Source organism: Schistocerca cancellata, chromosome 1, assembly GCF_023864275.1.
Source record: "Schistocerca cancellata isolate TAMUIC-IGC-003103 chromosome 1, iqSchCanc2.1, whole genome shotgun sequence".
NCBI classification, from domain to species: Eukaryota; Metazoa; Arthropoda; class Insecta; order Orthoptera; family Acrididae; genus Schistocerca; species Schistocerca cancellata.
In genome coordinates this window covers 754,157,595-754,174,724 of record NC_064626.1, presented here as the reverse complement: position 1 = coordinate 754,174,724, position 17,130 = coordinate 754,157,595, and the positions used below count along the sequence as shown (strand labels likewise).

Here is a 17,130-nt window from a genome sequence, read left to right as displayed (position 1 = left end):
TGAAAGGTTTTGTAGGGGGCCTAAGGTTCTGAGGATTCTTTGAAGCTCCACCTGGACATCAGGAATGGGATTACCTTGGCAAACTTTGTATGTGGTGTTGTCTGAAAGCTGACACAGTCCCTCAGCCACATACTCCCGACGATCAAGTACCACGGTCGTGGAACCCTTGTCCGCCGGAAGGATGACGATGGATTGGTCAGCCTTCAGATCATGGATAGCCTGGGCTTCAGCAGTGGTGATGTTGGGAGTAGGATTAAGGTTTTTTAAGAAGGATTGAGAGGCAAGGCTGGAAGTCAGAAATTCGTGGAAAGTTTGGAGAGGGTGATTTTGAGGAAGAGGAGGTGGGTCCCGCTGTGACGGAGGACGGAACTGTTCCAGGCAGGGTTCAATTTGGATAGTGTCTTGGGGAGTTGGATCATTAGGAGTAGAATTAGGATCATTTTTATTCGTGGCAAAGTGATATTTCCAGCAGAGAGTACGAGTGTAAGACAGTAAATCTTTGACTAGGGCTGTTTGGTTGAGTCTGGGAGTGGGGCTGAAGGTGAGGCCTTTGGATAGAACAGAGGTTTCGGATTGGGAGAGAGGTTTGGAGGAAAGGTTAACTACTGAATTAGGGTGTTGTGGTTCCAGATTGTGTTGACTGGAATTTTGAGGTTTTGGAGGGAGTGGAGCTGGACGTGGGAGATTGAGTAGATGGGAGAGACTGGGTTTGTGTGCAATGAGAGGAGGTTGAGGTTTGCTCGAAAGGTTGTGAAGGGTGAGTGAGTTGCCTTTCCGGAGGTGGGAAACCAGGTGATTGGATAGTTTTTTGAGGTGAAGGGTGGCATGCTGTTCTAATCTGCGGTTGGCCTGCAGGAGGATGCTCTGAACAGCTGGTGTGGATGTGGGAGAGGAAAGATTGAGGACTTTTATTAAGGATAGGAGTTGACGGGTGTGTTCATTGGCTGAGTTGATGTGTAGGTGAAGGATTAGGTGGGTGAGGGCAATGGATTGTTCAGTTTGGAACTGGTATAGGGACTGGTGGAAAGAAGGGTTGCAGCCAGAGATGGGAACTTTGGGGGTAATGCCAAATGTCAGGGAAGCCTGTGAAAATAAAATATGCGAGCGTAATCTGGCTAGGGTGAAGGCATGTTTGCGGAGGGAATGTAAATAAAACTTAATGGGGTCATTGTGGGGATGTTGTGAGGGTGACATGGTGTTAGAAGGTGGAAAGTGTAACGTGAGGTTGAAATGAAAATGAAAATAAAAATATATGGGGAGATAAAGGTGAACTAGAAAGTAACTGGAGATCTGTTGTGAAAAAAGGCGAAAAAGTGTTGGTTGTGTTGATCCTGTGGTGAACTTGGGTTGGTAGACAACGATGTCCACAAAGGTTAGGTGGTTGTGTTGCCGCCAAAACACGTTAAAGGGTGGAGAAATTTGGGAAAATTTCGAAAAAACTGCGTGTAAATAGCCGTGCGGGATTAGCCGAGCGGTCTAAGGTGCTGCAGTCATGGACTGTGTGGCTGGTCCTGGCGGAGGTTCGAGTCCTCTCTCAGGCATGGGTATGTGTGTTTGTCCTTAGGATAATTGAGGTGTAAGCCTAGAGACAGATGACCTTAGCAGTTAAGTCCCATAAGATTTATTTATTTATTTATTTTAAATTCATGTAAACTAATTTGCAGATATTCTACAACACTTTGACAATGGACAATGCAACAAGGCACCGTTCCTTATGGTGCCTACCATGTGATGACATCTCGTCATTTTGTTACGATTGAGACAAACTCACACATGTAAGAGGAGCAAACTGGTAGACAGTGAAATTAAGATTAAAAGTGAATGGGAAGTATTAACTAGGAATGACAGTCGCAGTGAACAATAAGAAATATTTAAAATGATAAAAAACGTGCACAGATTGTGAATAGGACAGTTCAAATAATGTGGATAGAAAAACAAAATTAAAGATAATACGCACTGATAAATGAAGATCCAACATTCTAAACATGCTAAGTGCCACTTTTTTCAAAATTGATTTTATCTGCTCTAAAGAAGCTATATGCACGCGAGTATATTATACTAGAAGCGCTTCATCGTCTGACTGAAGTAAGAAGTTGTTAACAGTTACCAACAGATGGTGTACATGTTAGCTCCACAGCCTTCGTCATTCTAAACGTGCTCGATAGTCAGCAGTGAATTACATTACACCAGTTTTACATCAGTACTTAATAGTTGCAATATTGTTGTCATGTTGTGTTGTGGGCACATTTCTGCTATGGAGAAACAAAAGGATGCTAGTAATGTCTCAAAACATTGCTTACCTGTGAAAGTTTGACGGCACAATGCACAAGTTAAAGGGGCAGAATATACTACAAGTTCTGGGAAAACAATTCCAGCAAAACATGTAAAAAATAGGGAGGTATCCAATTTATACACTGTGTGGTTCCATTCTTTTTGGAACTATGTTGGACTCAATGTGACAGGGGAACAGTGTAGAACATATGCATTTAAGTATTTAATGTAGCGAAACACATGGAATGGAAATGTACCTAGTTTAATACGAAACTGTTTTTCAATGTATTGAAATTAAAGTAGGTAATCTTTCCCATTTCAGTTGAACTGCAAATGTAGCCTATCATAGAAGTCCTTGTCAAATGAATTAAGAACAAATTTATTTCATGACTTTTATATGCAAAATGAAACTAAGCAAGGCTAATTTTGAATGGATTTAATGAAAATACTACCACATTCCAGGCAGCGCAGTGACAAGTATGTTGAACCGGAGAACAGACGTCATCAATGTAGTGTAGTGAATGTGGTTCCTGATGGAGAATGAGGTCATTCCAGACCCTGCTATAAAACATTTATGGATGTATTTTGTGTTTCAAAGAGGAGGATTGCCACATTAATCAATAAACTGAAGATGAGTCAACTGTCATACCTTGATAACAAAGGTGTAGACTCATTAAAGTCTTCTAAAGAATACCTCGACTCTGATCTTAATATTAGTTGCTTATACAAAGCATTTACAGTGAAATTCCTGGAGACCAAAGTTAATGAAATGCAATAAAGAAGGATATTTCTTAAACACTTTCCAAACCTATCATTTGGAGGACAAAGTCAGATACTTTTAAGACATGTGACTCATTGTACCTCGAGGGGAATGGACACTCAATAGAGAACAGAAAAGCTTAGAAAGCACTAGAACTGCACCATAGGAAGAATGATGTAATGTCTTCAACTATGTCTGGAAGAAACATGTGTACATTAACGACCAATCTATTTGTTCCAACACTTACAAACTTGGATATGTCCTACTGTGGCAGGTTTCGTGTTACAACTTCTGCATTCATGCTCATGACAACAGTCCATGCAAGCCATGACCTGAAATACTGCAGCAAAGTATACGGAAGATATTGCGGATAAGGTTAAATTTCAAACTGCACCATCTGCAGCTCGTTCGACAATTAAAACTGGAAGATTATGGCTGGTGGCTTCCATTTTGCATCACAATGCAGCAGCACTCAAGGACGAATATATTGCATCCAAGCTGATGTTCACGGATGAAAAACCTTCCATTTATCTAGAAAAGACAATCGCCACTTTGTGAGAGTGTGGGGCACTGAAAATTCTCACAAAATTGTAATGCATGAACAACATTAGCCAAAAATTAACGTCTTCTGTGCAATGACACAGATGAAGTCATATGGATTGTTTTTCTTCTGTGAGAAGACTGGGACAACTATCTCTTGTTTGATATGCTGCACCTGTGGTTATTTCCACAGCTGACTGATTGCTGATAATGAAAATATTATATTACAACAGAACGGGGACCCCTCATTCGAGCATCGATGTCCCTCACTACCTAAATGGTGAACTTCTGCATGGCTGGATTGGTTATAGTGGTGAAGATGATGTGCCTCTGATCCCTTGCCCGCCCAGGTCATCTGACCTAACACCTTGTGCCTTTTCCCTTTGATAGTACAGCAAGCACTGAGCTTCAGTACCCCCACTAACAAGAACACTGGAACAGTTCACAAAATGCATCAATGCTTCTGTGATAACCACTGACAGGACTACATAACGTATGGAACGAACTGTACTACCACCTGGACATGTGTAGTGTGACCAGAGGGGAACTCATATTTCGTTTGTACAGTTCAAAATGCAAACATGGTGAGTTTAGAGTTCTATTCATACCTAAGTAATGTTTGTACAGGTGACACTTTGTAAAATATAGAGCTTTGAAAGCAAATGAATCATTTATAGTAGCCCTATGTATATGTAATTTATGCCACTTCAGAGAAAAGTTTAGTGAAATCTTAATGTTTTGACCACACCATTAATTATATACTGCTGCATACTTCGTTTTCCATTATATTTAAGTGTTAATTAGGTCTTTGATACTAATGGTATTCAGTAATAATGCACTATAGCAGGATGTACTGATCATCTGGTTACAATAAATGAAGGCAATGAGTGGTACTCTAACAAAAATAAACAAAAATAGTCATGACCTCAGATAGATTGAATGAATTTTGAGAATTCCAGTAATTTTGATCTATACTTCAAAAGAATTATAGGCTTAAAAACAGCTTCCATCCCCTTTAAATGAATTTATGAAAGGTTTTGCAAAAAAAATGTTGTATGTGACTGGAAATTATACTTCATAAAAATAAGAAATGAGAAACTTTACTTAAGGTTTAGTATTAAGATGTACTGTTTTACAAAGACAGGATGCGTTATGTATTTTTCATATATCTGAATGCTGAAATTTATTTATTTATTTACACGTCAAGTTCCATAGGACCAAATTGAGTAGCAAATCTTCAAGGTCATAGAATGTGTCAGTACACGATATTACAACATAAAAGTGATAACAGATAAAAATAAAATGTTTATGAACCCGAAAAATGTCAATCCATAAGTTTATGTAAGCACAATCAACAATACAACAAGAATCAGCTTAATTTTTCAAGGAGCTCCTCGACAGAATAGAAGGAGTGACACATGAGGAAACTCTTCAGTTTAGATTTGAATGCATGCGGATTACTGTTAAGATTTTTGAATTCAAGTGGTAGCTTACTGAAAATGGATGCAGCAGTATACTGCACACCTTCCTGAATAAGAGCTAAGAAAGTCTGATCCAAATGCAGGTTCCAATGTCAGAATAGCCAGACTCATGAACAGGGGTCGACAAGAGGTTCATAGACTTACACCACTTATTACCCGAACCGCCCGTTTCTGAGCCGAAAATATTCTTTCAGAACGGGTTGAGTTACCCAAAACTATAATACCACATGACATAAGCAAATGAAATAAGCAAAGTAGAGTAATTTTCGTGTCAAACACTAACTTGAGATACCGTTCAAATAGTAAAAATGGCAGCATTAGGTCTTTGAACAAGATCCTAAACGTGGGATTTCCACAACAGTTTACTATCTACCTGAACACCTAGAAATTTGAACTATTCACTTTCACTAATCATATGCCCGTTCTATGAAATTAAAATGTCTGGTTTTGTTGAATTGTGTGTTAGAAACAGTAAAAATTGAGTCATACTGTGATTTAGCTTTAGTTTATTTCCTACAAGCCAGTGTCATCAGCAAACAGAAATATTTTAGTTACCTGTAAGACTAGAGGGCATGTCATTTGCATAAATGTAGAATAGGAGTGGCCCCAACACTGATCCCTGGGGCATCCATCACTTGACCACACCCCACTAAGACCCCATATCACAGCCATTCTCAACATTGTGAATAATGACCTTTTGCTGTCCGTTGCTAAAGTAAGAGGTGAACCAATTGTGAGCTGATCCCTGTATTCCATAATAGTCATGAGCAATATTTTGTGATCAACACAATCAGAGGCCTTAGTTAAATCAAAAAATATGCCTAGCATTTGAAACCTTTTGTTTAACCCATCCAGTACCTCACAGAGAAAAGAGTATATAGCATGTTCAGTTGTTAAACAACTTCTAAAGCCAAACTGTACAACTGACAGAAAATCGTGTGTTATAAAATGATCAATTATCCTTACGTACACAGTCCTTTCAATAACTTTAGCAAAAACTGATGCCATAGAAATAGGTCTAAAATTGTCTACATTATCCCTTTCTTCCCTTTTATAAAGTGGCTTTACTACCGAGTAGTTTAATCGTTCAGGAAACTGGCCATTCCTAAAGGAAAAATTACAAATATGGCTGAATACAGGACTTACATATGCAGTACAGTACTTTATTATTCTACTAGGCACTCCATCATATCCATGAGAATCCTTAGTCTTGAGTGATTTAATTATTGACTCAATCTCCCCCTTGTCTGTATCACAGAGAAGTATTTCAGACACCAGTCTCGAAAAGGCATTTGCCAAGAGAGTTGTATGATACCCTGTAGAAACTAAATTTTTACTTAATTCACCAGCAATGCTCAGAAAAAGATTTTTAAATACTGTACATATATCTGATTTATCAGTAACAGAAATATTTTTACTAAAAACTGACTTTATATCATCGACCTTGTGCAGCTGACCAGACATTTCCTTCATAACTGTCCATATGGTTTTAATTTCATTCTGTAAATTAGCTATTCGATTTGTATACCACATAGTCTTTGCCTTCCTAATAACATTTTTAAGCACCTTACAGTGCTGTTTGTAATGGGCTACTGTGGCTTGATTGTGACTACTTCTAACATTTTTATATAATTTCCACTTCATTCTACACGATATCCTTATCCCACTAGTCAGCCACCCAGGCTGCTTATTACTACTAGTACCCTGTTTAGAATGTTCTAATGTAAAGCAACTCTCAAAAAGAATGAGAAATGTGTTAAGGAAAGCATTATATTTATCATCTATGTTATCGGCACTATAAACATGCTGCCACTCTTGTTCCTTGACAAGGTTAAAAAACTCTCTATTGTTGTTGAATTAACTTTCCTATGTAGTTGTAATTATATATGGCATTTGTTTGAGTACAAAAGCCTTTTAATGTTAAAATTTGTGCATCGTGGTCTGAAAGGTCCATCTAGCAATGAAGAATGCTTAAAAATATTGTCTATTGCTGTACTACTGTTCCCCTGCACCCTACTTGGAAAAAACACATTATGCATCTATGAATAAAAGCATGGTCTATTGCTGTACTACTGTTCCCCTGCACCCTAGTTGGAAAAAAACACAGTATGCATCAGATAATATGAATTTAGGAGATCTACCAACTTCCTTTTTCTTGCACATTCATATACAAAATTATACGTCACCACATATAACTAATTTTTGGTATTTCCTATAAAGTGAATCAAGAACCCTATCTAGCTTGTGCGAAATGCTCTGAAGTTGGAGTTAGGGGACCTATAAACAACAACAATTAGAAGTTTGGTTTCACTAAATACAACTGCCCCAGCACAACATTCAAATATCTGTTCAGTGCAGTGCCGTGATACATCTGTGGACTCAAATGGAATACTGTTTTTTACATACATGGCCACTCCCCACCCTGCAAAAAAGGCTCCGTGAAAAACAGCTAGATAATCTGTATCCTGGTAAAGGAAGCCTCTGAATTGTCAAATTATTTAAGCGGTGCTCTGACATACCACTAGTTTCAGAGTCAACATCTAAAAGCAACTCACTAACTTTATATCTAACACCTCTTATATTTTGATTAAATATGCTAATTCCTTCTCTACGTGGAAACATGATGTCCTCTAAAGGCCAGCCCTTAATTCCTTTAAGCAGGTATACCTATCAGCTGATTTCAACCTAAAAAAAGTGTAGCTCTAACACCAGCTACTACAGGAATTTTTCCATGAGTGATCCGACCACCACCCACTACACTGTCACCTATAGGCTTTGCCAGCCTCCCCTTCCCAAACCATATTGAGGTGCAGGCCATGCCTAGTGAAACCCGATCTACTGACAGACCCAACTGGCACCACTGACATGTGACCCTCTCCAGACCCATGTTAATGCGCCTAACAGCCACATTAAGATGAACCTGTCCATCACGCTGAAACAGTTGTACGAAATGCACACTAGTGCCACCAGTTTGAGTAGCTATCTTTACCAGGTCACTACCTACACCATATTCCCCGTCCCTATCAAGACTGTCCTCTGCTCCACCCACTATCACTACCTGCTCCTCCTTCGTAAAATTCCTACGTAACTTCCCTAAGCTGTCAGTCACCTGAGCCAACACTGTACTAGGCTTCACAATGCTAGTGATCTGGTACCCACTCCCCAACAGTTCCAACAACTGCTGGCCCACACTTCTACCGTATGAACTACCTAGCAACAAAACCTTCTTCTTTCTGTTAGACTTTGCAACTGACCTAGGCCTCCTAATTGCTGAGGACTGCTGCATGTTCTCTACATCCACAGCTACAAGAGTCTCCTCTCCACTTGACTCTGACAGGTGGTCAAATCTATTGCATGTGAAGAACCACTGACCTTGAGAAAAGTGTCTGGAAAATGGATCCACAGCTTGGACCTTCTAAAGGAGTGGGCACAACTCGCAACAAAGTGTGAGGTGTTTTACGTAAAACATAAAATACAAAATTTCCACAAACAATGTAAAGACACTGTTAAAAAAATGTATTTGCTGTAGAAATTTTCAGTATGTGCAAACGTATTTGTCTAATAAGTCATACAACACGTGTTCATTTCTTATGTAATGAAGATGACTGGTGTTAAGTCCCATTAGCACATGTATTTGTGAAATTCTAAATGTCAGATTACATAAATTAGCACTGTAAATATGGCCCTCACGCTAGACATCAAATATCGTCATGGAATTTCTACAATATTACGTCAGCACAATTGACTTTTTCAGATGTGCAAACGCATTGCTGAAGCTGTGACTGAAGCCTCCTATTTATGCCAGTCTGAAAAGGAAATATGCAGGCATGAATGCACCAAATTCAGTGACCAATAGTGCAGACATGCTTATAGGTAGTGGGAGGGACAGCTACATCACCTGTTGGATGATGAACCAACAGCTTCAACGCATGCACAGATGCTGTCAATCACACTGTGTAGAGCCCTCGGCCACCAGAGGACCCTCTTCGCGGGAGCCACCTGCCGATATGAACTCCGCAGACTGGAGTGCTTTCTCCTCAAAACTTCCATAACATGACTGGCCACAATGGCTGGCGAAAAACTACTCATTGTGACTCCGTCAGTCTGCTCAAAGTATTGGTTATTGAATAAAAAGTAAACCATGACTCCGTCAGTCTGCTCAAAGTATTGGTTATTGAATAAAAAGTAAACCAAAGTGGAGCATACGCTTGAACAAATCATCAAATTCCTCTTTCAGCTTCTCATCAATGAGCAACAGTGATTCCTGCTATGGCACTCGAGTTAAAAGTGATTTATCAATATCTGTCTGTATAACTCAATTGGAGGGACAGGGGCAGGGGGTATAATGAAACAAGAGTAAGCTGGAACCACCCATTTGCTCTTATTACACCTTACTAAAGTTAATTTTTTTCTCTATATTCATTATTCCATTTTTGATACTATCACCTATATAATGCACTTGTAGCATATGCATGAATATTTTAAAACATTAACCTAAATGAGTTTCACTCAGATTTCAGGGGAAAGGCATACAGTACATGACAAATAGGTAGCTTTGAGAGATTAAGTAGTGAAGGCAGCAAACAATGAAGCAGATAAAAAGACAACTGGGTAACACAGATATTATTGAATTTAATTAATGAAAGGAGAAAATATGAAAGTACAGTAGATGAAGCAAGCAAATGGGAATACAAATGTCTGAAAAATTAGATTGACAGAAAGTGCGATTCAGAAGTATGTAAGTTCCGGTAGCTTTTCACAGATGAAGAGGACTGCGCAGGACTGAATAGCAGGGAGAGCTAAGTTAAACCAATTTTTGGCCTGAAGACATCAACATCAAGCGTATCCTACCTGACAGTCCAGTACATTTACATAACTTTTCAATAAACATCCACAAAATAATATGGTACAACCATTATTTTTCCAAGTAAATCTGTGGCACACGACATATTATGTCACTAGGATGAAAAGAGAACAGTCACAGACATCAACATACTACCTTCTGAAGTCCTACATAGCAATCACCACCTTTTTGTTGTGACAGAAGGATTAAAGAGGAAAAGGAGGCAGAAAGACAGGGAAGAAGGATATGAACATGGAAGTTGAAAGAACAAAATGCAAAGTAGAATTTCAGAGAACAATAAAGAGCAACATACCAAGTTATGAAATGCAGTCATCAGAGGAGGAATGGGAAGGTTAAAAACAACAATGGTGGAAGCAGCAGAAAAAGTGGGCAGAAGAAAAGGTGATACAAAAATGTGAAAAGAAACACCGTGGAAGAAGAGTGGACAAAAATTATGCAAGTGGACGGTGAAGGTTGGTTGGCTGGTTGGGGTTTAAGGGACCAAACAGCAAGGTCATCAGTCCCTTGTTTCAAATGTAGTCCATTCTGATAGTGACATCTCAGAAAAGTCAGAACAATTAAAAGGAAAAGGCTAAAAAATGTAAAAGGGCAGTCATGTTGTCACTGGTAAAAACAAAATGAGGTAAGTCAGCAAGAGAGCGAACCCAACGCTATGCTGAAGCAGCATAGGCAAGACCACCTGCGACTTACAAGGTGCAACCGCTAGAATGTAGAAGTACGTATGGGAAAAGGAGACTAACCAATCCTTTAAAAAAAAAAAACAGAGTAAAAGGGGAAGAAAAGAGGATCTCGGTCAGGGAGGGGAGTCGGGAAACTCCAAACACAGCTTACAGTGGGAGATACCCCAACACTCACTGCCCTGCCCCAACACCAGAGATTAAAAATCTTAAAACTGAGAATAAAACCCACTTTCCCGGAAGAAACCGAGAACCAGGGAGACGATCCGGAAATCGTCAGCCAACATCAAAAGTAAAGTGCGAGGGAGGCTGTACTTAGCACGCAGAGCCAAAAGAAGGGGGCATTCAACCAAAATGTGGGCTACTGACTGGAAGGCTCCACAACCACAAAGCGGGGTTGGCTCATCACGCAAAAGAAAACCATGGGTCAGCCTGGTGTGGCCAATGCGGAGACGACACAGTGTGGTCGAGCCCTTTTGGGAGAAGCGAAAGGGAGAACGCCACAGGCCTGGTGTCACCTTAATCGCACAAAGTTTATTAGACAGGGAAGTAGCCTCCCAAGAGTTGGCCCATGATTGTGCGAAGTGGGATTTGATGTGAAGCTGTAAATCCGCTGCAGGAGGGGTTACAGAAAACGGGGGGTAAGTGACTGCTCCCCCAGCCAAATGATCAGCGAGCTCATTACCCAGGATACCCACATGGCCAGGGACCCAAAGGCAGTCAACAGAACAAGCAGCACGGTGAATATCAGCGAGATGGTCATGGATGGCAGAGACCAAGGGATGGCGCGAAAAACACCGGTCAACAGCCAGCCAGAAGGCCACTCATTGAGTCCATACATAACAAAACGCGGTTGTGTTGGGACTGTTTAATAAAAGTAAGGGCCTGGGAAATTGCCATAAATTCCGCAGTAAACACCCCACATTTAGGGGGCAGCAGATGATTTTCCGTTTCCACGGAGGACTTGAAGGCATACCCCACATGATCAGCAGATTTAGAGACATCAGTGTAAAAAACAACAGCATCCCGATACTCCCATAAAATCCTAGGTCTTGGAACAGGATAGAATAGAAAGGATGAATGGGAGAGGAACAGACAGCGAGTGCATAAGACACCAGAAGCTGGGACCGCCGAACAGAAAGGGGGGGGGGGGGGGGATCTCAGCTTCAACCAGGAGACTATCAACAGGGCTAGTAGGAAAGGCACCAGTGGCCAAACGGATACCACAATGGTGGACTGGATCCAGTACGTGCAGTGTGGAAGGAGCAGCCGAACCATAAACTTGACAACCATAGTCCAAGCGAGACAGAACTTGGGCATGATAAAGACTGAGAAGGAGGGAGCGGTCCGCACCCCAAGAGGAGTGGGCAAGGAAGTGAAGGACATTGAGTTTACGGAAACATCCTACCTTCAGAAGTCTGATATGGGGCAGCCAAGTGAGCTTGTTGTCGAAAAGAAGACCCAGGAAATGAAACTGTGGGATCACAGGCAATTGTTGTGCATCAAGATAGGGCTCTGGATCAGGGTGGATCGTAGTACAGTGACAGAAGTGGACCACCCGCGATTTTAAAGGAGAGAATTGAAACCCATGTGAGAGGGTCCATGCAGAGGCATGCCGTATAGCTCCCTGGAGCTGCCACTCTGCAGAGGCCATCGAAGAGGAACTAACCCAAATGCAGAAAGCATCCACATACAGGGCAGGGGCGACCAAAGGACCGACAGAGGCCACAAGTCCATCGATAGCAATGAGGAAAAGAAGTACACTCAAGACAGAACCCTGTAGGATGCCCGTCTCCTGGGTCTGTAAAGAACTAAAAACAGTACCAACCCGAACCCTGAATGACCGACGGAACAGGAACTGGTGGATAAAAATCGAGAGTGGGCCCCGAAGACCCCACTGATGAAGGGTAAGTAAGAAGTGATGGCGCCAGGCTGTGTCACAGGCCTTGCGTAGGTCAAAAAATACTGCAACCAAATGGCGGCGCTGGGAAAAAGCTTGCCGAACTGCGAATTCCAAGCGAAGTAAATGATCGATCGGAGACCGTCCCTCTCGGAAGCCACACTGGTAAGGGGACAATAGATCCCGAGATTTGAGGACGCAATTGAGCCGAAGGGCTACCATCCGTTCAAGTAACTTACAAACAACATAGGTCAGACTAATTGGCTGATAGCTGTCAACAAATGGGGGTTCTTACCAGGCTTAAGGACAGGAACCACGATGCTATCCTTCCACTGAGAAGGGAAGTCACCCTGGAGCCAGATACGGTTAAACACCCGGAGAAGATGTTGCCGTTGTGGAGCACTGAGATGTTGAAGCAGTTGGTTATGAATGGAGTCTGGGCCAGGGGCCATATCATGAGAAAAAGAAAGTGCGGAAAGAAATTCCCATTCAGTAAAAGGTTCGTTGTAAGATTCTGACTGACAAGGGGTAAAACATAAGGTGGAAGCTTCGGCCCACTGTTTCCGGTGAAGGAAAGCAGCTGGATAGGAGGCTGATGCTGATGCCATTGCAAAATGGGTCGCAAAATGTTCTGCAAGAATCAACGGGTCCGTACAAAGGCCATCTGGGTGGTGAAGGGCTGGGAGGGTGGACTGCTGATGGCAACCTTGGAGAGAGCGAAGTGTAGCCCATACCCGTGACATAGGGACAGTAGAACCGAGGGAAGAAACAAATCGTTCCCAACACATCCACTTTCTCTGTTTGATCAAATAACGAGCTTTAGCGCGAAGGTGCTTAAAGGTAATAAGGCTGGCAACGGATGGATGCCTCTTAAGGTGTTGCAAAGCTCGACGGCGATCACAGATGGCAATGACAATGGCCGTACTCCACCACGGGACTTGCTGGCGACAAAATGGTCCAGATGAGCACAGTACAACGAAGCTAGCAGCGCGAACAATCGCGTCAGACACGTCACGTAGGATGTCATCAATACAACCCGACAAAGAGGGCGAAAACACGATCTGTGCAGTGTATAGAGGCCAATCGGCATGTTGGAAAGACCAAAGAGGTAACCTGTCCATTGGGGAGCGGGAAGGGAGAGAGAGAATCAACGGGAAATGGTTACTATCACAAAGGTCGTTGTGTGGCGGCCAGTGTAATGACAGGAGGAGAGAGGGAGAAGAAAGAGAAAGATCAATGGCAGAAAAGGTACCATGACCGGCAGTGAAACGAGTAGGGGAGCCATCATTAAGAAGGCACAAGTCATGGTCTGTAATAAACTGATCTAAGAGAAGACTTCGTCTAGATGGAAATGCACTGTCCCACAAGGGATGATGAGCTTTAAAATCCCCGAGGAGGAGGAAGGAAGGAGGAAGTTGCTGAAGAAGGGTAGTTAAGGCAGCAGGTGTAAGAGTCCTGTCAGGAGGGAGATAAAGATTGCAAACCATGACCTCAGAGTCCAGATTGACACTAACAGCAACCGCTTCCAATGTAGTTTGAAGAGGAATCCACGTGCTAGCCATGTCTGTACGGACCAACATACAAACGCCACCAGAAGCCCACAGGGGTCCGAGCCAACTTCGACAGAAAACACGGAACCCGCAGAGGGTCGGTAAGTGATCATCAGTAAAATGAGATTCCTGTAGAATCACAAAAGCTGCAGAGTACGACGAAATAAGGGATTTCAATTCCTGAAGGTGACTGTAGTATCCATTACAATTCCATTGGATAACCACAGTACGATGATTTAAATGGGGGTTGAACAGGCTAAAGCCAGTCATACCGCCGGGTCACCACCCGTCACCGACAAGGAGGGGGCGACATCCATGAACGACAGGTTGGATCTGGTGGTGAAGCTGGGGATGGGACCTCTGGTGACACAAGAGGCTCTTTGTCCGGGACTTATGTTTCTTCTTCTTTTTTGGTTGAGATCAAGGAGGGCTGTGTGGCATAAAGGAGCCAGCTGCAGCATGATCGGGAACAGAAAGAGATCGGGCGACCTGGGAGCTGACAGACGCGGTTCTCACGGTCGTCGCGTGGCAGCAGACCTCTGGCCTGGAAGGCGCCGGGAAGGGGTATCCCGGGAGGGGCGCCCTTGACCGGCAGACACCGAAGGAGTGGGACACTTCTCTGGCTGGGGAGGGGGAGCAGTGCCCAGAGGAGAAGGTGTGGGAGCCGCAGAGGAGGCGGGGAGGAGAGGGGTCCGGGATTGGGGTAAGGAAGGGGGAGGAAGGGGTGAAGATGTAACTAAAGCACAACTAGACGACATGGATGCAGGGTGAAGACGTGTATACTTCTTATGAGCCTCTGTGTACGTTAAACAATCAAGGGACTTATACTCCTGTATCTTCTTTTCCTTCTTATATACTGGGCAATCTGGTGAACGTGGAGAATGATTGCCATGATAATTAACACACACAGGAGGGAGAACACAGGGACTCCCCTCATGGAGTGGACATCCACAGTCACCAAAGAGAGGGGCCTGCGAACAGCGGGAAGACGAGTCCAAAACGCAAGCACTTAAAACACCTTATAGGAGGTGGGATGTACGGCTTCACATCACATCAATAAACCATAATCTTTACTTTCTCAGGGAGGGTATCCCCTTCAAAGGCCAGGATAAAGGCACCAGTATCAATGTGATTGTCCTTAGGACCCTTCTGAACACGCCGAACAAAGTGAACACCCCGCCATCCGAGACTGTCCCGAAGTTTCTCATCAGTTTGAAGGATGAGGTCCCTGTGAAAAATCACACCTTGAACCATATTTAGAGACTGGTGGGGGGGTAATGGACACAGGAATTGTGGCAAGATGGGTACGGGCATGAAGGGCCCCAGACTGGGCAGCTGAAGCAGTTTTGATCAGCAACGAACCCAATGGAGGTCAAACCCCAGAGGGGGACCAGGGAGTGCCAAAAGGAGGAGGTGATTACGCAACAAAGCTAAATTGCAAAACCAACATAACCAGGAGGATAGCAAGGGCCAACATAAGATAGGACACCAAGAGAGGGAGAGGGGAGTGCAAGGGGGAAGGAGCAAGGAGTGGAAAAGAGGGGAAGGGGAAGGAAATGCAGCCCTGGAAAGAAGGAAGGCTGCAATAGGTCTGGGCCCCGTGCTCGCCACGCATGTATACACAAAAGAGTTGTGGACCCCCTGGGGGGGACAGTGAAGGGAGTAAGGAAGTCCTCTATGGAAAGGTTAATGCTAGGCGTGATGGAAAACGTCAGGATGATCAATTAAGTAGGAAAAGAAGCTGAGAATGTACAGAAAATCAAGGAGATGTGGCGGGAGTATTTTGGAAAGTTACTAAATCCCAGTGGAAATATGGTAGAAGAAAAGGAGCAGCAGGAGGACATAAGGTATTTCAAGAAAGGAGGACACCTGAAAATTTGAAATAAGGAATTTATAGAGCCAATTTTTGAAACGGATTGCAGCAAACTAGTCAAAATTATAGAGGATTTTTTTGATGTGTCATGCTGCCATTGTATTTCAGAATATTCTGAAAAAGAGAGTACAGAAGATAGCATGAGGAGGGCTGGAAGAGGAGCAATATGGGTTTGGACCTGTAAGTAAAACAGGGGGTCTAATTTTTACAGTAAAGCAAGTTCATGAGAGACACCAAGAATAGTGTGAAATGATGGTGACAATTAGGAATAAGAGGATGGTGGCAACAGGTGTACTAGAGGGCAGTACGACGGGAAGTGGAAAGTTACAAGTACATGGGGTACAAAACAGAAACAAGCAGGAGGAATGAGAAGGAGATTAATGAAAGGTGAAGGCAATCTAATGTTTTCCTTTAGAGCATAAGAACCACAGTCTGGAGCAAGGAAGTATCACCAAAAAGTAAGCAAACATTATGCAAAGTGTATTATGCCTCAGTACCCATACACATAAAAAAAGTTTGTAATGAAGATAAGGCAGGTGAGCAGAATACAGGCATGCAAGACAAAATTTCAGAAAAGTAGAATAGGACTAAATAGAATGAGTTGAGTAAGGAATCAGACAGTGTGAGAAAGCATTAAAGACAAGCTCATGCAAGACATCATAGGAAAGACAAGATTAACATGGTATGGACATGTTAAAAGAATGGGAATTTGCAGAAAACCGAGATAGGCCCATGAAATGACAACAGAAGAAGAAGAAGAAGAAGACCCAGAGGACAACAGAGAGAAAGATAGATCACTGGAGTGAAGGAATGTGTGATGAGGAGAGGAGAAGACTGAGACGAAGTGGAGAACGAAACTCAGAGGGAGGACAGAAAAAGACTGATAGGTTTATGATCTAACAGATTCAGCCAGGTGATAGAAAGTGTAAAAGATTATGACAATGGTGCTGGTGCTGCTTATGATGATGATGACGATGATGATAACAAAAGTCAGTATTGCATTTAAGCTCCACTCACATCTTCAATGTAACATGTTTCAACCAGATTCTAATAACAGTATCTGGTAACAAAGGTTGTTCCCACACACAACAGCTGTAGCATCAAAGGCAGCATTCAAAATGCAGTTGATAAAAGAATAATAACTATGTTATTACAGTATGCCACATGGAGATGAGTAAAAGCTCAAAATACATAAATGTGAAAAAAAAGGCCAC

The 17,130-nt window shown here is 42.5% G+C and overlaps 1 protein-coding gene across 2 annotated transcripts in view; it reads right to left on the bottom strand.

Moving 5' to 3' along the window:
* LOC126186242 (cation-independent mannose-6-phosphate receptor) overlaps positions 1-17,130 on the bottom strand; it is a 628,020-nt gene that overhangs the window by 534,431 nt on the left and 76,459 nt on the right. The gene's annotated exons all lie outside the window — the stretch shown is intronic.